Source organism: Rattus norvegicus, chromosome 2 (genome assembly GCF_036323735.1).
Source record: "Rattus norvegicus strain BN/NHsdMcwi chromosome 2, GRCr8, whole genome shotgun sequence".
Taxonomy (NCBI): domain Eukaryota; kingdom Metazoa; phylum Chordata; class Mammalia; order Rodentia; family Muridae; genus Rattus; species Rattus norvegicus.
In genome coordinates this window covers 43195076-43211710 of record NC_086020.1, presented here as the reverse complement: position 1 = coordinate 43211710, position 16635 = coordinate 43195076, and the positions used below count along the sequence as shown (strand labels likewise).

The window sequence follows — 16635 nt, the reverse complement described above, 5'->3', positions numbered from 1 at the left end:
AGCGCGCAGGCGGCTGTGATCGCACACCTGCCCCGCGGGGACCCTGGGGCGCACAGTGGAGTCCTGGGCCCTCTGCCCCAGCGCAGCCTGCCAGGCCCCGGAGTCCTGCGCGCAAGGTGACTTAGGACAGGCACTACCCTTCCTGCAGGCTTAGGGTTCCCTGGGTTTGTGTCCCAAAGGTTAGGAATTACTTACTCAAAGGGGATTATGGAAATAAAATAATTTCTACTGGAGGCAGACTGTCAGTACCCAGTGAACCCCTCTAAAATTTGGGTTAGATGTAAACAGACAAACCACAATGTTGAGGGATCAGAATGCCTTAGAATGTGACAACAGGCTACACTTCACCATTAACAAAGAGTTACCTTAAAGGAACAGCAATGGGAATGAATGGGGCAAGGACAGTTCACACATTCCCTGAGGGGGTGTCTCCTCTGCAGAATGCAGAAGAACATCCTGGACTTGGGGCTCCCAAGACAGAAAGTCTAGAGGTCTATTTCTGCTCACTGTGGATGAAATGAACTACCAGAAGCATTGTGGGGAAATGGGTTCTGTTGATAAAAGCAGACCCAGGAAACTTGGGCACTTTCCCTAATCCGATCAGTTCTAAACAATAATGGCAATATTATTTCAGAAAGAGAAAAGTCGAAACCCCAGAGCTCTATACTACAAAACTGACAGCAGACAGCAAAAACCTTCTGTGAAGTGGTGGGGTTCCCCTTTTCATCTCCTGCTCTACAGTATTGTGGGGAAAAGAAATTCTTCTGTCCAAATGTAGATTCCATTAATTATCAGACATGACAAAGAACCTCAGAATTCTGGGATTTCCTTAAATCTGTAAAAATTTCAGTAACTTTGAGAATGCGTGAGGCTTGCCTCGTGCCTTGTCCTTCAACATGATCGAGCTGTATGCTCTCCATTTTGACTGCCTTGAATTGAAATTTGCCTCTCTTACTGTGCTTTCCCCAGTCACTAATCTCCAAACAGAACTTAAGTCAGCAATTGCTTAACCCTCTTGAACTGGAATTTAAGGTTGATACTTCTTTAACAATGGATCCAGCAGAATTCAGTTTTCTGTATTATATTTCAGTCTTTATTTTTTTTTTAATGAGGAACAAAAGTTCAGGAGAGTTTCAATTTAATGTTTCGAGACACTTAGACAAGGGCTTTCCCTTTATGTGGGTGAGTGGTATAGCGACATGAGCAACTGATTTCACAAGATCCAGTTCATATTCCAGTCATAGCTTAGCCATTTTGACTACTAGAAATCAAGTAAGGTCACATACAGACATCCCAAAATGTTCTGTGTGCTCTCTCTATATTTAAAGAATGAAATTACCCTCCAGCACTGGTAGATCCTGGTGAGAGAATCTTTACATACAACAGAATGAACACATTTCTTTTATAAAACCATTGGTGGATTTGTCGAGTTAGAATTTTCTTCTTCCAGACTCCTAGACTGAGGCAGCGTGACTAGCTACAGATTTTCAAGGTCATTATTAAGTGTTCACGTTCAGGAATTTTAACCCCCACTGTTCTAAGCCATGGTGTAACTGACATTTAGGTCCCTCCTCCCCTGTCGAGTGGGGGAATTCAATGTAGAGTTGCCAGCTATCCTACAGGAAATTGAGTCACCACACCAAACAACACACCTAAATGTCATCTGCAGCTAGCTGGACAAACACAGCGAACCAGTTTTATGTTGGCCTTTACCAAGAATACACATCACGTTCGTTAATAAAATGCCCCCCTAGGGGGTCATATAGGCTGTGGCCCTCCTTAAAAATGTATGGAAACGCTTCTATTTAGCTGTGTGTGCGAATCTTGCTTCATTTGAGAAGCTGCTGAAAGAAAACACCCCACCAAACACTATTGGCTGAACTCCATGTAGACTGGGAGTTCAGTCAGTCGGGGAATGACAATAAGCATTGTTATTCTGTGTTCTTCAAGGCACCCTGAGCTGTGCAATCCCCATGTGTCTGCTTTAACTCTCCGGAGGATAAGTAATACTCAATGTTTGTGAGCCAGCACTTGGCTTCCGTCATAGAAATGTGCGCAAGGGTTCCCCTGACACATGGCCTGAAAGCTTGCCAAGGGCTTCAGGAGAGGATGCAGAGGCAGCAGCTTGTCTTTGAAAGGGAAGAGCACCGTCAGCTAGGAGCCACAGCAGTTGGCTAGGGGCTGCGCTCCTTTTCTTGTGAAATGTCGGACCTATGACTCTTACCCACAACTTACTGAGAGGTTAAAAAAAAATCCCTGCTATAGGACATGAAACTTTGTAACTGCTAGCTAGTTTCTTTGTCAATATTTGTGGGGCTAAAGGTCAGTGTAAGTCTGTCGTCATTCCTAGAGAGGCCTACTACGAGAGCGAGAGAGAGAGAGAGAGAGAGAGAGAGAGAGAGAGAGAGAGAGAGAGAGAGAGAGAGAGAGGGGGGAGAGGGGAAGAGAGGGGAGGGAGGGAGGGAGGGAGAGAGAGAGAGGACAGACAAACTTCGGGTGTCATTTGCTACTTACTCTTCCTAAAATTTCATACAGAATGATCACAGCTGACTCTGATTGCTTTCAAATTAAAGCAAATACATCAGTCAGCTTCTAAGAGAAAATGCTCAAACATGCCTTTTTAATTAATTCCAGTTCCTCCTCAGCCAACCCCCACTTAAAAGTCCTTTGTTCCTAAGGGGAGAATTGATGGTGTCTGGGGTAGGTAGACTTCTACCTCACACATGAGCTAATCACTTCTCAGCTCTGCTACAGGAAAAGATCTGTACAGGTTAGCTCTAGTGCATTTTATCTGATGGGAAATACATGAAGGCCTGGCTTCTCTGTGCGTGTGTGCAGGTGACATACTGAAGCCGAGAGCTGATGGCAAGCGGCCCCTCATACCCTAGGATATTTCTGGAATCACCTTCTTGTATTGAAGTATTTTTAAATCTTACAAAATCTATAAATGTTCACTCCTGGCTTCAAAGCTATGTTCAAAGTGAAGATGTGTGTAATTTTGTGAATGTTCTTCCTATCTCTCACTAGCTGTGAATCTTTTTTTTTCCCCTCCTAAAGCTGACGAGTGCTCTAGTAGAATTTTGCAAATGGCTTGAGGTCTATTCATGTCTAGTCTGATCAATAACTCAATATTTATAAGGCAGTACGTGTCATGAACTTTATTAGAGTTCACAGAAACATAGTGTGTATGTGTGTGACCCTTATCCAAGGGGAGACTAGAGCCCATCGCCGATGACAACTTTAGCACCATACGGTAAAAAAGGAAGGAGGTGAATTGGCTGTGGGACAATAAAAAAGAGGGCTGTTCAAGTCCTCTTGGACACGGGTGGGGCAGGGAAACCTTAATTTTGAGAAAAGAAGCAGAATGCGGCAGTTACTAGAGATTGTCAAAACCACCCACACACCTTTGGGCTCATCTAGGAGAGCCTTCTAGGAACAGTTGACTGAAGGGCCAGGAGCCTTCTTGAGTGTGAACAGCATTAAATCATCAGCCAGGGCCCCTGATTGAACAAACAGGGTGAAAACAGCAAGTCAAGTGGGTATCAGCACTTCCCCTGTTCTCCATGAGATGTGATCCATACGGAGTGCCAGTCATGTGTGCCTGCCTTCATGAACCTCATATACGCCTTCCTTACCTACACTGACTCTGCTCACGTTGCCTGTGTGGTTTCTCGGGCATTTGATGATAGTATCAATCACTAATGCATGGAAGAGAACAGGGGAAGGCAGAAAGGATATTTCAGATGATCAAAAGCAGCAAACACCTGGACCTATGAACAATGAATACCCATGGCCGTGCACGGAGGAGACAGAAGTGCCCCAGAGAGCCTTGCTCAGGGGAAAGAGGCATGGAAGAAAATCTGAGAAATCTGGCACATCAGCAGACACTGGCTGTGCAAATCTCAGGGATCAGTGGGTGGGAATGTTGGACTGTGTTCACAAGTAGGAGCTGTTGAATCACTCAGCTCACTGTGTGACGTGGATCTTGCTTTGTTCGAGGTGGAATACTCTAGGATTGCACAACACATGGGATTGTAGGAGGTAAGACCAGTGGACAAGAATATTGCTTTTGGAAATATTTATGTTATATTAATATATAAGACTGTTTTTATGAGACAATCTCTGGATTAAAATTCCATAGAAGCAGCTGGGATGGTAGCACACATCTTTAATTCCAGCACTAAGGAGGTAGAAGTTGGTGGATCTCTGTGAATTCAAGGCCATTCTCATCTACCAAGAGAGTTCCAGAGCAGTCAGGGCCACACAGTGACACCCTGTCTTAAAAAACAAAACAAAACAAACAAATCCTACAGAGACATTTGATTCTCTCATTTGTTATACATAAATAGAAAGTCTTGCCCAGTATGACTCAAGACAGCACTGGCTTTTTCTTCTTTAAAACTCTCAAGTTACTTTCTTCTACAAAGAAAAGTACAAGAATAAGGAGATGGGGGTTAGTGATACAGAAAGAAAGAAAGAAAGAAAGAAAGAAAGAAAGAAAGAAAGAAAGAAAGAGAGAGAGAGAGAGAGAAAGAAAGAAACAAACAAACAAACAAACTAAGGTTGGTGAATGGATGGATGGATGATGGATGATGGATGGATGGACGGATAGGTGGGTGGATGGATGGACAGACAGATAATTTGGCTTATGGGATAATGGCACACTATAAATTTCCCTTCCTCAGTCTTTACAAAACTGGTTGAGGTAGTGAAACACTGAGTTGCTTTAATTCATTGAAGAGACTGAACTTAACACCAGGTTGTCTCAAGTACAAATGTCTTCCTGAGCTGGGAGTGCAGCAGAGAAAAAGCAGCAGGCCTCTGGGGATGGGCTTTTATTCACAGAACTGGAGTGCAAGCCAGTTGAGATCATATATCTGGGTTAGGAACCCCATGGACATGTAATCAACTATGACCAGGTATTATTCCTTGAGAGATATTGAAGAAATAGCAGTTTACACATCCCAATACCTGCAAAGCATAATTCACTGATTGTGATTGAGCTCAATTTTGGGATGGTGTGCACATTTCATATTTAAAACTAAAATATAAATTATTTCAGGAAAATAAAGTTATTGCTGGATAGGAAGTCCTGGAATATTCATTTCTGCCCATCTCCTTCCCACTCCTACCATATTCCCACTTAGTCCTTAACCAGTAAACTCAACAGCTTCTTCTTGATTTCTCCAATCACCTGCTGCAATCCAATCTCCATCTGTTCATTTCTACGTGGCTACAATATCTTCCTGTCTTCCTGGGTTCACTTTTTCTCGGGATAGATCAGGAAAGTCCTGAATAGACTTTGTTTTCAACGTGTCATGAGTCTGATGTGCAAGCCCCCATCTCCTTGAACTATTATCACGCTTATGTTCACAGAGAACTCTTCTTCCCCTTGCTTTAATTACCTTTCTAAACTCTGCCCTTGGCATCCCCCAACAGGACTGCAATGCCTGTGGGGAAAGGGTGTGGGGAAGAACCACTTGGGAGATGGTTCAGGAACAGTGCCTGCTTTATTGCACATGGGCAACTGCATACCTAGCGGTAGTCCATCACCTGTGATGAGTTAGTACAGTACCTCGGGCTAGACAGTGAGCATTCATGCTGTCAGAGTCTGTGCTGAGGAAAAAGCACATACAAAAGACACGTGCAGATTGTGGACACGTCAGCAGCAGGGCAGTTACGGGCTACTCAAGCTACTTCAGGTCTGTGCTCTGACTTCTGAGAATATGCAGGAGCACGATGTGCCACATTTCTTACTTAGAAGCACAGTGTGCCAGGTAGGTCAGTCAGCCAGGTCATTGCCTGCATTTTCTCCTACAAAAAAGTGGGTTTTCTTAACCAGCCCACCTACAACGTTACCTTCTCAGTTGTTCAGCCTGGACATGATTTTGCTAGCCTTTGTCTCTGTGATTTTCTGTACTTGTATCTAGGCAAATAGAAAAGGAAAAAGAAAAAGAAACAAAAAGAAAAGAAAAACATGTCTAGGATAGATCCTGACATTTACAGGATTTCAGAAGAAGGTTATGTGTCAATAATCAAGGAGTATCCTTGTTTTGAAGCACAGAAGAATATTTTTTCCAAGTCAGATTCAAGCAGCAATATAGTCTGACCATGGCTCCTTAGATATATTCATCTCTCTCTCTCTCTCTCTCTCTCTCTCTCTCTCTCTCTGAAGAGCTTCAGTAGTTAAGCGAATCAGTGTTTTGCTGGTTAAATATGGATATTAAAATCTAAATGACAGGGAATACACACACACACACACACAAACACACACAGCATGTGCAGTAAGTGTAAATTGAAATTACATCATAATTAATATATAGGTAAGAAACTTGGGCAGCAATAGTCAAACACAGTAAAAATCACCGCTACCCTAAACCAAAACTGAAAGAAGGCATTCTCCTGAAGATGTAGTGAGGGGCCTTGCAGACCCCATGCATGAGCAGCTTAGCACAGTGGTCACCTTCCCTTCCAGTAGCCATGACTGCCTTTCTATTTCCCCTTCAATGCAATACTCAGCACGACGTCCTTCGCTATGTCATTATTATGTCTTCCAGTTCACTGTCATCTCATCCCGTTTGTTTCCCTAAAGCCCAAACTCTGTCCACATGTATACATTGCTACATTTTCCTTTTCTTTTCCAAGAAGTTACTAAGCCTCACGCCTTTGATAAAATCTTTCCTGAAACATGATGCTTCAGTCTTAAAAATATTTTTGTGACCTTTATGACTCTAACTGTCTTGTGTATCTGTACATGTTTTCACCACAGACTTTATTCGTATGTGTCCTGTGTAGACCACCATTTACATCTTTGACTCCCCTTCCTGGCAGGCACAGCACCTTAAATGGCTGCCCATCAGGGGGTCATGGATGGAAGGTGAACTCTCTCCTATCTCTGCAATTTAAAAGGCATGATGCATCTTAACTTTTTTTGGAAGCCTAATACATCCTTGGAGAATCTTATTCAAATATCCCCAGAAAATTTAGCATAAATTCATATGACCAATATATTTTTTTTAAATTCTAAGTGTGCATAGGCCTTCCCAGAGTTACCAAGGACTCTAGGTTGAAAACTAATGTCTAAGGAAGGGACAAACCATATTTTAATCCACACTGCCCCCGGAAACATATTCAGAATCAGGATCCGCCCTCTTCTTTAACTATCTTAAAAATCACTGCTTGACATCCAAGCCTCCTTCACTGTAAGTCATCTAAAGGAAAGTAATACCAGAGATACAGTCATTACATTTAAAATAATGGAAGTGTGTCAAGGACACACACACACACACACACACACACACACACACACACACACACACTTCCCAAAAGACTGGGATTTTGTGTTAGACAAAGCTTTCAGAACTCTTAAAGTCAGGGCTGGGGATATGGCTCAGCGGTCTACATCACAAACATGAAGATCAGAGCCCCAGATCCCTGGCATCTGGGTAAAATTCAGGTGGGTGTGGTGTAATCCTTGCACTTGGGAAGAAAAGACATGGTTGCTACTGCAAGCTACTAACCAGACTACCTGAATTGGTGAGCTCCAGGTTCAGTGAAAGGATCTGCTACAGAAAATTATGTGGGGAACAACCAAGGAAGGCACTAAATGTCTACCCTGGCTCCATGTAAACATATGTGTGATAACTCACATACACATGAGCTTATACACCTGCACACATATAAAGCACATGTGGTGGTTTGAATATGCTTGGTCCAGGAAGTGGCATTATTAGAAGGCATGGCCTTGTTAGAGTAGGTGTGTCTAAGTTGGAGGAAGTGTGTCACTGGGGGTGAGCTTTGAGACCTCCTCCTAGCTACCCGGAAGATAGTTTTCTCCTCGTTTCTTTTGGAGCAGGATGCAGCACGCTCAGCTCCTTTGTTAGCACCATGTCTGTCTTCATGCTAGCATGCCTCCTGCTATGATGATAATGGACTGAACCTCTGAACTGTAAACTAGCCCCAATGAAATGTCCTTTATAAGAGCTACCTTGGTCATGGCATATTTTTATAGCAATGGAAACCCTAAGACAGCTCACATATAGAAAAAGAAAAGAAAGCCATGTATACTATGGACAGAGCCTCAGAAAGACAAGAATTTCTTATGCTAATATTTATTCTCATTGAATGATATCCCCATAAATGAGAATACAAAGCCATTTATAAACTGGAGATTATACCAGGGACAGACCCTCTCCCCCAGTTTCCTCCAGGAAGTATAATGTCAAACCAGAAAAAGCAGTACCTTGAATCGCTCAGATTTGGGACTCTAGAATTCTACCTGTGTAATTGTTCTATGCAATCCTTATGTAGCACTTGCACATTTGCCTCTATTTGATAAATTAGAGATTACACCATTGTTATGAAAAATGGATATGAAAATAAGTGTAAAACCCCAAGGGCAGTATCTGATTTATAGTAAATACTCAAACAGTACTAAGTATCCTGACCCACCTTACAAAGTAGCTTACTTAAGCTAGTCTTAAGATACTTAGACTATGGGAACACCCCTATTAATATTCCTGATCATAAAGCAATTATATTTTTTCTATCAACAACATCAACACTTAAGTGCTAATCAATTAAGACCTGAATGTGAATGAAGAACCCCAGGCCCTGAAGAGCCTTTGTTTGACTGTACCAAGCCATGCACGGTCCCTGTACATGAAAAGATGATCAGGCCACAGTATCGGTCACAACCGAGCATCACGTCCAAGGCAGTTACAAGAAGAATCACTGCAAACACCTCCCAAAGAATGTGCCAGGGAACGCAACCATTACAATATTCTTGCAAATAGACATCTTTTTGTCTAAACAAGCTTCATGTGTGCAGAGAAACCACGTGTGCAGCTGCTTTCCAGAGATTTGGAATGGCTGCGAACTACTCAGAAGCTAGTCTGTCACTTAACAATGTCATCTAAACTTCAAATTGTTTTCTTTCCTTTGCCATTATAATCTCTTGATAAACGGTACCTTAAAACAAGACCCATAAATCATATGTCAAATAAATCTGCAAGATAATCGTAATTATGCAACACATAGGTTTCTACAAATTGGGTATCTCCATTTTAAAACCTTCACTCCTCCTGACTTTACAGTCCTACTGTGTATGTATATATGCATATGATATATATATATATATATATGCATCCATGTTTTCATTCATGTACACATTGTATCTGTAAATTATTTTGAAATGGGATCTTGCTACATTGCTCAAGCTAGTTTTGAGTTATCCGCTGACTTTAGCCTCTGGAGTAGATGGGTTTACAAGTTGGTATGTGTAATTTGCTCCTTGTTTTCTTCCTCATTTTTTCTCCTCAAAGAGCACTCAAAAGCCCCATCCACATCTACAGCTTCTCTGTGATGTGCTAGTTGCTGTGAAATTCAAGAACATGAAAAGATTCAGTGACCCAGACCTAGGAGAGATCTTACAATATCATGCGGACAAAGTCACACACAAGATCCGCTGCTGTCCACTGACGGTCTGAGGTGGTACATACATCATTCATCTGAGAGTACTGCTGGAGTTCAGAGAAGGGGAGTGGGGGTATGGACCGAGGCTGAGTGAGAAGAGAACATGGAAGAAGATGTCCTGAACGGAAAATCAGCCACAGAGTCTGATTTGAAAGGCTTTGGGGGGGGGGGGGGAGTCAGGTTAGCACTGTTTCCAAATAGAAGACATTGCTAGAAGTCCTGAAAAATAGAAGTCCTGAAAAAGGCTTGCACTCATGGGCAGTAAAGGAGTGGAAAAGATCCCTTCCAGGGAGAGGTGGGAAAGAGAGTTGAAAACATAAACGTGTGGCCCTGAGCTAATGGATATTGTGGGCATTAGGTAAGTGCACTAGTCGTCCGGGAGACAAGGCAGGGCATTCGGAAGGCACTGTAGTGCTGGGGTGGGAGGGACAGGAAGCAGCAGACTCCTGGAGACAGACCCTGTAATGCTGCTGTCATGGGTCACAGAAGCACTGGGTTCAAACAGCAGCTGGGCAAGCCAGCACCATGTGGGAACCTTGGACAAAGTGTTTCTCTGTATTTTACTTTGTTCTTTTGTATGGTAGGACCCCAAAACACATCTCTTAGAAGGTTACTCTGGCCATTTTCACACATTTTACTGGATTTTTAAAGACTATCAAAATATCCACGTCCTAATTTCTTTTTAATTGGACTTGCTTAAGTTTAAATGCATGATGTATTTATAAAATATTTACTAAGTCTACCACATGTAATGTGTAAGAGCTGCTTTTTTATAACTATTATCTCCTCCCACTCTCTTCCTAAAACACAATACTAACAGACGATCCTGCTTTGGTATGTCCTTTTGATACTGATAGGAGACCACAGTTTCCTGTACCACTCAAAAAATAAGACAACTAACAAATTCACAATAATTCAGCATATCCACTATTTTACTGGAAAACAACTCAATATTTTGAAAGTGTTCTGTCTTTGTGAACTCCAGGCCCTAGCTTACCCTTTCAGTACCCCTTCAAAGTCCCCCCCAAAATAACCAGAGAACTCAACTTCTGTGGGGTGTCACTGTGGCCTTCTGGATGTCTCCATTCATTCATACAGGGGTTGGAAGGATTAAATAAGATCCACTGGCTTATATTCATCAGTGAGATGCAGATGTGTACACACAAGCGTATGTAAGTATATTCTATACTATGACACAGATGGTTTGCTCAAAATTGGATGTACAATGAATGCTATTGTTAACTGTGCTCCTTTTTGAAGTTTTGTGAGTGCTGGTTGCTAGTATAAAATCATGCACAGGAATTTTGTGATAGTATTTGTTTCAAATAAGATGTTAATAGTCAAAATTGTTAATAGTCTTTAATAAGCCATATGTCTTAGTTTCACTGAAAAAAGGAATAAGACAAATTATACATACATCATGCTAATTCAATCTATGTATAATTAAAGCAGTATAAAAGCAAATATAAGTATGTATATATGTATATATTTATTATATGCACACAGATTCATATTTTATCCAGTGTACAGGGAATGGGAACAGAACCTCATGTGAAATGATATTTTTCCTTACAATGTCCATTTCAATCTGTTGTTTTCTATTCTACATAATCTACTAAAGTATTGCTATAACCCACTAGGTTGAAGCATACCAATTTGAAGCATAACAATTCATTTGAAAATATAAGAGCCAGAATTAGCATGTCTAATGACTGCAAGTTTTATTCTTGTGTTTCATCCCTCCTCTTTGTAACCCCCACTCCTGCTTCTCTCCTTCATGTGAGAAGTCCAGTATTGGGCTCTCTGTGGTATAACATATTTATAAATATGTTCTCTGCACATTTGTGAGATCCCTTGGAGCACTTTATATGCTAGGTATATAAAGCAGAGGGCACTCACTAAGAGGCTATAAAAGTCACCACATTGAGAGAGCGAAGAAATGAACGAATGAAAATGGTTCCAGTTAGCCAGATTGTAGAGAGCAAAAAACACTATTGGAATGTTGGCCACCTGTTGCTAGATTTTGTCTTTTAGATTCCTATCAGCCACACTTTTTAAAAGTTAAATACTTTTTTTTCCTTTTTTCTTTTTTTTTTTTTTTTTTCGGAGCTGGGGACCGAACCCAGGGCCTTGCGCTTGCTAGGCAAGTGCTCTACCGCTGAGCTAAATCCCCAACCCCAAAAGTTAAATACTTTAAGAAACAATTAAGAGCATGGGCTTCAGTGATCATACTCCCTACCCTCACCCGTGTGTGTGTGTGTGTGTGTGTGTGTGTGTGTGTGTGTGTGTGTTCAGGTATGCTGACTAGTTTTATGTCAACTAGTTTGACACAAGCTAGAGTCATCAGAGAGAAGGAAGCTTGGGGCCCTCAGCTGAGAAAGTACTGTCATAAGATCATAAGGTCAGGCTGAAGAGAAGCCTGTAGGGCATTTTCTTAATGATTTCTATAGTGATGGATATGAAAGGTTGAAGTCCATTGTGGGTGGTGCCACCCCTGGACTGTTGGTCACGGGTTCCCTAAGAAAGCAGGCTGAACAAGCAAGGGGTATTAAGTTAGTAAGCGGCACTCCTCCACAGTCTTTTCCATTGGCTCTGTCTCATCCAAGGTCCCTGCTCTGTTTTAAGTTCCTGCCCTGACTTTCCTCAGTAATGAACAGTGATACAGAAGTTTAAGTCAGAGAAACCTTTTCTTCCCCAAGTAGCTTTGGTCATGGTTTTTTATCATAGCAATAATAACCCTAAATAAGACTCTGTCTCTCTCTCTGTCTCTCTGTGTCTCTGTCTCTGTCTCTGTCTCTCTGTCTCTCTCTCTCTGTCTCTGTGTGTGTGTGTGTGTTGTGTATTTGTCTATGTGAAACACTCAGATAACCGTTTGCCCTAGCCCATGTGTGGAAGTCCCAGGACAACCTCAGGTACTGTTCCTTCTGGCTTATTTGAGACAGGCTCTCTTGCTGCTTGCTGTTTCATATGCCAGGCTCCTTGGGCCACAGCCTCTGGGGATTCTCTTATTTCCGCCTCCATCTCATCATAGGAGCAGTGAGATTTCAGCCCTGCGCATCCACATCCAGCCCCTATGGGTCCTGAGAGTTCAAATTCAGATCCTTGTACTCGTTCTCGTATGGCAAGAAGTTAACCCACTGGTGCATCTCACAGGCTTGAGCTTGCCTTCTCATTAGCTACAGAAACTTTCCTGAGAGTAGTATTGTACCAAGTCCCACGGGGGGTTGATAATTTCAAGGTGGAAAAATTAAACACTGCCAGACATGCCAGACACAGTGGCCTACACATGTATTCCCAGCACTGAGGAGGCAGAAGCAGGAGGGGCATAAAAACCGTGAGATTGAGATAAGAGTGACAAACATAGTAAAACCCATCTCGAAATAAATGAATAAATGAATAAATAAATAAATAAATAAATAAATAAATAAATAAATAAATAGAAGCACCTCTTGCATGTGGGATGCCAACATGGGGTCAATGACGAACTATTTCATTTGAAGTTAAGAGATGGGGTCAATGAAGGACTATTTCATGTGAAGTTAAGAGACGTATTCTTTTTCTGGCTTTAGCAGTTACTTAGGAACGGCCTTCATCAAGTGATTTCAGCTGTCACTGGACCAACTGGATGTTCTATGAGTTGAGCTTCGAGAAACAAAAACTGACCCAAAATACTTGATCCTGGTGGCCTAACACCGATCTATGACCCAACAGACCAGAGAGCACTATTTCCCCAAATCGCATCTGTGTACTAGCCCTCCCCTGAATCAGCAAATAGGGAAAGCACGTCATTCCCTTTGGCCCTTATTCTCCTGTGCAGTTCTTTAAAATCTTAAAAATTAACTATTGCCTGCATTTCTGGGGACCATTTCTACTTTCAATACCTCTTATGTAATCTTCTATTTCCAGAGCATCTCATCAATAGTAGAAATATGTACCCTTATTCCACACAATATCCTAGGCTTCTACTGATCTGGGGTTTATCCACACTTCAGGCAGGCTCTGCAAAGGCCCTCTAGAGACAACTCTGCTGACCAATCTTCCACATCAACCGATGCCTTCACCTCCACATCTTGACATCAGATTTCCTGTCAGCCTTGTCTACATATTTGGCCACAGTAAGTTATTATTTTTTTTAATTTCGATTTATTTTTCTTACTTGCCACTGGATCATCCAGATGGTCAAGTTCCTGTCTTTCATTGCCTGCTTTTGTCATGTGGAAGCTCCCTAGAGGAAGCTCTGCTTAGACTCCAATGACGCAGATGATAAGGTCTTCACAGGAGGGGCAGGAAGGCCCAGGGTGGAGGAAGTTGGTCCTCCAGTCATTGAGGGAGGGAGACACTCAGGAGCTGATTCAGGGGAAGAAGTTAGGGAGTTAAAGGGAATTCACAGCATCGGTTTTGTTTTAAAGAGCAAGTCCTTTCCACAGACAAAGTTAGACAACTAGATGCTACTATGATCCTCCTGCCTCTATTGAAATATTTGCTTCACTCCTTATCTCTCAGTAAAAGGTTGTTGACTGCCCAGAGGACCTGAGATTCTATGAGATGCTCCACAGGCAGAGCTATAATCAGAAGATCTTGGCTTTAAGAAGTTCACAGTCTAGTGGCACTGTTTGACAAAGCAACAATAGGCTGTTTTCCACCGTGTTGTTAGGACAAGAGGAATACAGGGAAATGGAACAAAGGTCATGGGACCTAGCCATGGCTCCCGGGGAGGATGTCACTACACTGGGTTTTGCAGGCTTGTTTAGAGTTTAGAGGATGGTGTGGTTCGTGGAAACAGGCAAAGATTCCTCCTAGCTCTAGACCTCTTTCATACCATAACAAAATCGTATCCTCATTCGCTAACTCTCCGAACTGTCTACAGTAGAAGCCTCGGTGTAATGGAGCAGAGCGAGGGAGCCGCCATGCTGGAGCAAATAGGTAAAGAAAACATGTCAAAGTGCCTAGATGGGTAGGAAAGTTTGCCAATCCAAAACTGATACCCGGGACACACTGTCTGGAAATGGTCATTCCAGAGACAATTGTTAGAGACAGAACAGAAAACCTGCAGGCTTCCAGCTGAAGAGGAGAAGAGAATTTAGCATTTTCTGAACCTCATTCAGTTTCACAGCTTGAATCATGTGCTTGCTGCTACCATTGCCTCCCTCTTCCCCTTCGACTTCCTCCGGTGCTCCTAGGACGCTTGTGGGACAATCAATCTCAACTGTCAACCTGATGAGATCTCCTCTAGGAAACGAGCCTCTGAACTCGCCTGTGGGAGATTATCCCGATTGGATTAATTGATAAGGGGCAATCCACCCACCTAGGCACCATTGGAGATGTCAGATTACAGACTAAGGCCATCCCTGTCTCTAGACTTAACCATGAAGGGCACCATATAAGCTTGAGGTACTCCTATGAGAGAATTAACTTACATATCTTTATTCTCTATTTTTTAAAAATGGCAATTACTAGTATAGAAAAGCCAAGAATTGTTTCTGGTCATTAAATAAGTCTCTGACTCTAAAGTGGCCACATCTGAAAAATGGTAAATGCTCAGAAAGCTGTAAAATTATGAATTCTGTGTGCAGGCAACTAGAGCATGTTGGGACTTTAATTATGTCAAGAGCTCGCTCTAGCACTTCGCTTTTCCTGGAGATGCTGTTATCCATCACTGCGATGAGACAGTCATTTGGCCTTTTCATTTTGGAAATTGTAAGAGCACAAATTGTGGATATCTCTCTCAGATTATTTACCTAATTGAACGAGGTGTTTTAGCTCTGACATCCTAAATCTCCAGTTTGTCTCTGATTTGGTCAGAACAACTCAGATGGGTGGTAGGAACAAGTTTGAGGGTGGAAAAGAAACAGGTAAGAAGCTCTGGGTTGAGAGAACCTTACCAGGGAGTAGATTGGCCTTTTACTTCTGACACATTATGCAAAATTAAGAGAGCGCTGGGAAAAATACAGGTTACTAAGGAATGAGTTACTAACATATGATGACTATAACATATGATGGGATATATATGTTGATACATGGGAGTCAAATCAGAAATTAGTTCTCAAAGTCACTGATTCCCTAAATACTCCTATCACAATAACTTATTCCTAGAATGTTTGCGAGTTGGCGCGCATATATATGTATGTATGTATGTATGTATGTATATATATATATATATACATACATATATATCATTATAACTGGCCTAGAACTTGCCAGATTGGCATTTGTTATCCCAGCTTCATCATCAACAGCCCCACACTTGACCATGAAAAAGTACTCTTATGAATGTCAAATCGGACACTCTAATTATGAAAGATTCACTGCCTATAGTTTAGCTGTTCATATCTCTCTTCCTTGGAGTCAGGGAACCACAGTCTGGTTATTTCCTCTGTGTACACAATTAGTGTTTTTTCTTCTGAGAATAAGTTGCCCGTCCTGTACACACAAGCAAAGAGAACTACTGATAACTATGCTCATAAATCTATTGCAGTCTAGAAGCCGTACTCACTTGAAAATTCTAATGTAGTAATTAAACTCAAGAGTCTCGAGTTAAACTGCACCTTAATAATGTAACTTATTTTTTTCAAAATCAGTTAAGGCCCTCTACTGTGATCTGGGATAAGAGGACAGCCAAACTTAAAAACGTGGCTGGTCAAAGCAATCCGACACCTCGCTTCATTCTGTCAATAACAATGGCAATTTAGCCAGTTCTTTTCACTACTGGGGATGTAATTGTTCTTGCCTTTAAATTCTTGTAATGACGGAACAGCTGCAATTACTTATTACTTTTTAGGAACATTTGGCTACACCATGTTTCGGTGTTTCTCTAAACCCTATTAAACCAGCCCTGTGATTAGATATTCTTCCTATGAAGGGGCATGTCTGCCTTGAGTCCACAAAATGGTAGCCACTGTCTACCCTAATCCAAGACTTTGTAGCAGAGGTAAAAGGAATTAGCTCCCTACTGTTTTCTTCATGTCAGGTGCCTGTTCGGAGCTATCAAATTTGGCGTGCCTCCCGGAGAACAGTCTTGTCGGGACACGCAGCTTTATCTCACATGTAACTTTAGAATTCTATGCTAAGGTCAAAATGTACCTGCAGTTCTAACTTAGAGAAGGCTACCGTTTGTAAGAATACAAAGAGTATCAAATGGTTTGGAGACCGTGAACCACTTGT

At 41.9% G+C, this 16635-nt stretch overlaps 1 protein-coding gene across 13 annotated transcripts in view; it reads right to left on the bottom strand.

Moving 5' to 3' along the window:
* Positions 1-16635, bottom strand: part of Pde4d (phosphodiesterase 4D) — a 1514231-nt gene that overhangs the window by 50857 nt on the left and 1446739 nt on the right. The gene's annotated exons all lie outside the window — the stretch shown is intronic.